This window comes from Medicago sativa, chromosome 7 (assembly GCF_051527215.1).
Source record: "Medicago sativa cultivar Bolivia chromosome 7, Bolivia_mono, whole genome shotgun sequence".
Lineage (NCBI taxonomy): Eukaryota > Viridiplantae > Streptophyta > Magnoliopsida > Fabales > Fabaceae > Medicago > Medicago sativa.
Window position 1 is genome coordinate 84026442 of NC_140755.1, and position 6906 is coordinate 84033347.

Below are 6906 nucleotides of genomic sequence, written 5' to 3' on the forward strand. Positions count from 1 at the left end.
ACCAAATGAAATGATCCATTCACAGAAAAAATTGAACACTTACACTTTAAAACTAATTGACCTTAGAAGATTTATTGTTTCAGCATCCTGGGATGTGAATGTGTTGTGTGTTGATATATGCTGGTAAAATGTGAATGTGTTCATATGCTCAACATCTCGAAAAGAAAGATAATTGAAAAAAAAACAATTATGTTGCTAAAACACATATTCATCTGTTCTCATTCACTTTATCTTTCATGAATTGTTCAAGTAGGTAGCCCTGAGCTCCATGAATTTCAACACCATCAAAACCTGCAATTTGCATCACATTGAGCATGTTAGTTGATTTTCAAAATGTCCCACTGCCCTTTAAAGCAACAGTCCTGGTTCTGAAAAATATCAGTATTGTACTATGATCGAAGCACATATCATTTTGGATAAATTTGTAAACATCCACAAACTTACCAACTTCAATAGCATTTCTTAAATCGAGTCTTCTTGGTGGCGAACCCGCATTGTGTTTGATGGACAATATTTTTGTAGCCATAAAGGATGTGCTCTATACTCAATGAGGCCAGCTGAGTTTTGTGGGATCTGCAAAGAAAGAATCAATTGATATTAATATATTATATAAAGGGGAAAGTGATGTTGTAACCTAAGAACCGGTTATTTCTATATATTGTGACTTATTTGATATAAAGTTAAACTTGCACAGTATTGTAAAGTCAGGGATCGCAGAAAAATATTGAACAATGTGTGCTATTGATCCACAACTTCTGGCAAATCATAACCCAATTATTAAAATCTAAGAAATATAATATGCCTAATACTCCCTCCGTCTCACAATAATAGTCTTTTTAGCATTTTTTTCTTTTTCTCAAAATAATTATCACTTTACAATACTAATGCAGCATTTATTATTTTTTTTCCATTATTATACCCTTATTTGTTGAATTTCATCCAACATAACTACTCCACTAACTACAATTAATAAGGGTATTTTAGTAAATAATATTAATTTTACCATTGAAATCAACAAAATTAATCATTTCCTTAATAATCGTGCACAAACTTTAAACGACTATAATTTAGAGACGGAGGGAGTACATACTAATACCTGTTTGTCTATAAAAGAAACTTATATCTGACCAGTGAAAAGAAACTTATATCTGACCAGTGAAAAGAACAAAACATTATTCTGCACAAAGGTCTCGTTACATTCTGATTTCTAGCCTTCTAAAAGTAATTTTGAAAAGAGATTAAAGTCAATGGTTTTCCTCACACAGAGTAGTGAAATTTCTAACGCGCATCATAATTTAGCTAAACTTTTTATCAAAACCAAGCACAACAGAATTGACAAAAAAAGAATAATTGTAAGAAAAAATAAAATCAAATGCTACTTACAAACCCTATGTTTCAAGAAGTTGCGATTTTGACCCCCTAACTAAAATAATTCGATTTTGGCCCTCTATGTTTTGCACCCTTTGCACTTTTGGCCCCCTAGGCCAATTTTGACCAAGTCAATGCTGACGTGGCGCTACGTGTGTAATTTTTTTTATGACTTCTACCATCGTCACCAGGTTCATATGCATATGCCAATTTAAGTTTTGTTATCCTATCAATAAAAGTTTTAAGAGTTGCTTTTAGTAGTGATATAGAAAGTTTTTTGAAGTTTTGACACAGCTACACAAATTTCGTTGCTTTTAGTAGTGATCAGCATATATTAATGAACAAATTTTGCAACATTATTGAAGTCAGAAGAGTAAGAGTTAAATACCTTTTGGAAATGACCAATTTGGTTAGTGCTGTCTACTAAATGAGAAGGTCAAAGTAAATGAGCAATTCAAATTTTGATTATATGGTCACGGCCAAAAATCAACTGGTTGGCTCATCACGTGGGTTTAGAACAAAACTGTAAGTAATATTAATGATAACTAGTCGCCGACCCGCGCTGTCGCGCGGGTTAATGATGAGAATCATATAGAAGCATCGTATGAAGCATATAGAAGCATCGTATGAAGCATATAGAAGCATCTTCTATAACAGAACTATATATCCAGCCAATTTGAAAATGACATTACTACTTCTGATAAAAAGTGGTAATAGTAATATCACAATTTGAATGATTTGTTTTGATTGATTTGCTGCAATTTGAAAATGATATTATTACTTTTGATAAAGGATCTTAACATTGATATTACTACAATTCTTTATCATAAATGTTTTGATGCCAGTAGCTTTGAAATCCAGCCAAGATTCACGTTTCACATAAGCCATATATGGCGCATTCACGTTTCACATAACATAATACAACTGAAAGTCAAATGAGTTAAAAAAACAGAGAACATAACATAAGAATTAGCATCACTGCTAAAACTACTAATTCTTGCAAGAAAATTACTTGACATCTTCAATTTTCATACACAACACGTTTGGCTTTTTTGCGGTGGATGCACCGTCTTCTTTCATAATGCCTTTCTAGTTGGAGTATTTGTTGAATCAGCAACAATCAAGTCATCCTTAAGGTTTCCTGAATGATTAATTGAACAAATAATTAGTCAAAGTAAATTAGTTAAATAAATCTCGACTATATGCCAGCAAATAAATTTAAATAAAAAAATATATACAAATGGGGCTTGATCAGCCAACTGACCTTAGTCCAGATGCAAGAGCTCCAAAGCAGGATCCATCAATGTTAACCTTAGTCCAACCAATATTCGGAGAGTGCCAGTAGATATTCTCAACAGCACTTAGTGTTTTTGGCCTTAAAGGAATATGAAACATATGTGATAATTTGGTATCCAGTATAGCATATTTAGAAGCTTGAATTATGTTGAAGTTACATCCTACTTCCACAATAACACTCCGAAACATATGTTCGATCGAATGCGCATTATTATTGAAATATCTATCATTATGTTTTATTTAAATCCTCCAGATAATGTGCAGAACTGCTGCTATCAAAACCTGCTGAACCTGTTTGCTCCAGTTACCAACACAATTGTCAATCACATTCAGCCATCCTGAGCAGTGCAGGTCTTGGTCAATCCCGGTGCACAACCTATGCCAAAGCTTATGCGTTTCTGGGCAACAGAAGAAAAGATGAGTGGATGTTTCTTCATGTTGATGACAGAAACAGCAGATTGACACAATCTTGCAGCCCTTTTTCCTAAGATTCTCATCGTCGGCAACTTGTTGTGAGCTAATCTCCAGAAAATGAAAGACCTAGAGGGAGGTATGAAATTGTTCCAAACTAACTTACACCACCTCACCTTAGGACCAGAGATGTGCAAGGTGTTATAGGCAATTTTGCTAGTAAGTTCTCCATCATCAAAGGCCCTCCAATTCAACCTATCGCGGGAATCATCGATAAAGAGGGCAACCGTGAGAATTTGCTTTGTTAACTCTTCAGACTTTTGTATCAGATACATGGGGATATTCCAATTAACATCCAGAATTGGCAAGCTTAACAAAGTTGAATTATAGATTAATTGATACCAAAGTGCTTAACAAATAATCAAATTTAGTTACTATATATATATTAAGTATACCCTATGAAAGCCAAGACTTCTACAACGAATGCAGTGGAGATTTACAATGATATTCAAATATATGAAAGTAAAGTAAATGTAGTGTAGCCAAGTTTTTTTAAATTAGCATTGTATTGTATTGTAAGTTATCTAAATAGAAAATTCTACTGATTAGTCTTCAAATGAAATTTATCAATATTCAATTTTAAAACTTGAGAAGCATGTAGGGAGACTAAGAAGCATTTGAGAAAATTACTTCAACATAGGAGGTGAAATTGAACCAAAATGAGATAAATGGAAAGCATTTGTGAGTCAACCTTCCATTGAAGTTTGCAGGGCCATTACAAACCTTTCATCAATAAATACAAAATGAGTGGCAAAATGTGAGAGCGCATGCTGAAAAAGCTAATGGACAGATACACCATCAACAACCTCTTTTATGACAGTTCTCCATAATCAAAACAGGATACATGAATGGCATTAATACCATTGAACATAGACATGATCACTTTGATTATTGGCATGCATCGTTTTTGCAATGCTGCTCGAGTTAGAAATCACTTAATACACACCAAAACTTCTTAGTTAGAATTGTATATCAGAGTATACTTAGTTAGGTGGCAATGAAGCACATGGTGATGAATAATTTCTTTGTTTCGTATTTTTTTATTATAAACTTGACTGATAAGAAAAAGAAAGTAAGAGTACATTCCCATTCACTATGAAATGGTAGTGGAGAGAAGCATAAAGAGAAGTATGACTCAAATTAAAGCTTGAACCAATTGATAGAATATAAAGAGAAGTATGAAATTGCAATGAAGAGAAGCATAAAGAGAAGTACGAAATTGCATCATAGAGACTTCAAAAACTAAAAAGCCATGAAATTGTTCACAAAGCATAAACCAATCTAAAACAAAATGAATTGCATGACATTAAAGCTCTTAATAAAAACCATAAATATATCCCTTTCCAAATTTATTCTACAAAGTGGATCAAGAATTCATAATTATTATATATCCATCAAGATTATAGTCCATTTTGTTTGTAATAAACAAAGGTTAGTTAGTTATGTAGAACTCACATCAAAGTGCAATCCATCTTACCCAATCGTTGCTTTTCAAATCACTCTTACCCAAAAGGCTTATTACAACTTATCTATCAATGCAACAAAAGATCTAAAGGATTCCTAACTCATTGAGTTAATATTTTTAAAAGGAGGAGTGTTTTCCATTTTCATTGAGTTAATTACAGGACTAAAAGGTAGCAGCAGAGGAAAAGAAAAGGGTTGCAGCAGAGGGATTCATCATTAAAAAGATAGATTCAAGAATTAATCAAGAAAAAGGCCTTGCTGCCTTTAGGATAAAAGCAACACACTTCTGAAGTATGTATCCAGTAATCATTGCAAACTTCTCATTAGTGAATCGATTTAGCAGGGGAGTTCACTTAACAATTAACGATATCGGTAATCTTCAAACACTGATTTTTCATCCAATAGAAGAATGACTTGGATAAAGAGAATAGAAGAATAATAACTTTACCATCGGTATTGAAGAATGACTTGGATAAAAAGAATAGAAGAATAATAACTTCACCATCAACATTGGTATCCATTCCAAAGACCAGAAAAAACTCAAATCAACTTATCATTGCTTTCCATTCTACAAAATAAAAAATAGAAGAGGAAGGGTAAGATGAGAAATTCGAATATGTCAAAAGCATCAAATAAGCCTACATAAACTTAATGCAATCTAAATCGTTACATGCTATAAGTCCATATACTGTGTAAAAACATACAAAAAGATGTACCATTTTACTTCCTACCTTTTGAAGTGGTTTGAGAATATTTCATTTTTTTCGCCGATAATTAGGAGTTTCATTAAATAGCATCACACATCTAACAGTGGTCAAGGAACATCTTATGGCCCATAAAAATCATACAAAATAGATCAATAGGAAAAACAAAACAATCTAATGCTATAGCCTATAAGTCTATAATGATCTTGCAAAACACCCAATGCAATGAACTACCTATTGCTTCAAGCAATGAGATTTAACAGCAAGGCCCCCCACTCGACTAATCAGAGCTCTAAAATAGCCAAACAATGAAACATAATCAGCAGGAAAACTTTGCACACCAGAGGTAAAAACCAGAAGAAAAAAGACAGCAGTAAATACTCTTGTATATCACCTAGTTTCCATGATCCTTCTCAATTTATTAAGAGAACACCAGCAGCAGTAAATACTCTTGTACATCAAGCGCCCACAATTTTTCTGCAGTCCATACACATGCCCAAAAAAAAAAAAAACTTAATTATCATAAAAACAACCTAATCTGATTTATTTCTCTATTGAAACAAATGAAAGTTATACTCAAAGTAAGTGTGTAGGTGTAAGACATATGAAGATAATTTTCAAATTCTTGATCCAAAATTTCAACAGCAAGCAAAATCAAATAGAGGCAAGCCACCGAATTTATTCATCTATGTATCTATAGCAAGGAAAATATAACGAATTATTAATCAATCATTACCTTAACTACTTCCTTTGATGCGGGATTCTCTTCTTGCTCTCAATCTCACCATTCTCCTTCGAACTTATCACTGTAACAGATGGATCACAAATCAAGCAACACAATTGTGAAAGAAGATTGTAGATAGCTGAAATGAATTTGAAAATAGAACCCAGCGAGCGAATTAGAGAGAAATGGAACCCCAAATGCTTAAAACTTACCAGTTACCACCCATAAGAATCGATTCATAAAATGAAAAACAAATTGTAATGATTTTGTTTGATTGTGAGTTGAAATTGGAGATTTAAACCGTAAGGAGAGAGAGGTGGGGAGAGAGTTTAGGTTTGTGAGGAGAAAATTGAAAATGGATTGGGAGGAGAGGAAGAATAAGCTTCCGTATGGGAGAGAGAAGGAAGAAGCTGTTCTTCTGTTCTGAAACCGACCTCTGAAACCGACCTTATGCCTTAATTGCTCAATTTTCTGTTTTGTCACGTGAAGCATCATCCTATTGGCTAATTGTGTGGCTATTATTTTGCAGTTTCACAACCAATTCACATTGCCGCCCAAACACACACCGAATCATAAGACAAACACACATGCAATGCTCTAGTCATTACAGTCAACATTTGAATCCAAGTTTTGGCGCCCTAGTACTAACTAAGGGCTAAAACGTCATTACCACAAATTTAAACCCTAGGGTTTTACCGCCAGGCCATAAATCAGTTCAAAATGTCTGAGTATGCTTAGGTTATGGCTAGGGTTTATGTGCAGAACTATTTTCCATTTAAATTTTAAGGATAAGACTTCAATCAGGGATGGGCTGCTACACGGTTCACCAATCTAAAGGCAGAACACAGGAAGTAATTTGGTGAAAAGTTGGAATAAAAG

General features: G+C 33.6%; 1 long non-coding RNA gene across 2 annotated transcripts; it reads right to left on the minus strand.

Annotated features, from left to right (window-relative positions):
- Positions 1-2170: 2170 nt before the first annotated feature.
- Positions 2171-6477, minus strand: LOC146909427 (uncharacterized). 2 transcript variants are annotated; one of them, XR_015020494.1, is made up of 7 exons: positions 6240-6477; positions 6040-6109; positions 5698-5780; positions 5538-5595; positions 5048-5167; positions 2633-3444; positions 2171-2509 (listed from the first exon to the last, which is right to left on the minus strand). It is a non-coding gene; the product is annotated as an uncharacterized LOC146909427 (long non-coding RNA). The 2 variants fall into 2 exon arrangements; XR_015020495.1 differs by lacking the exons at positions 5538-5595; positions 6240-6477 and having other exon boundaries at positions 6040-6178.
- Positions 6478-6906: the final 429 nt, after the last annotated feature.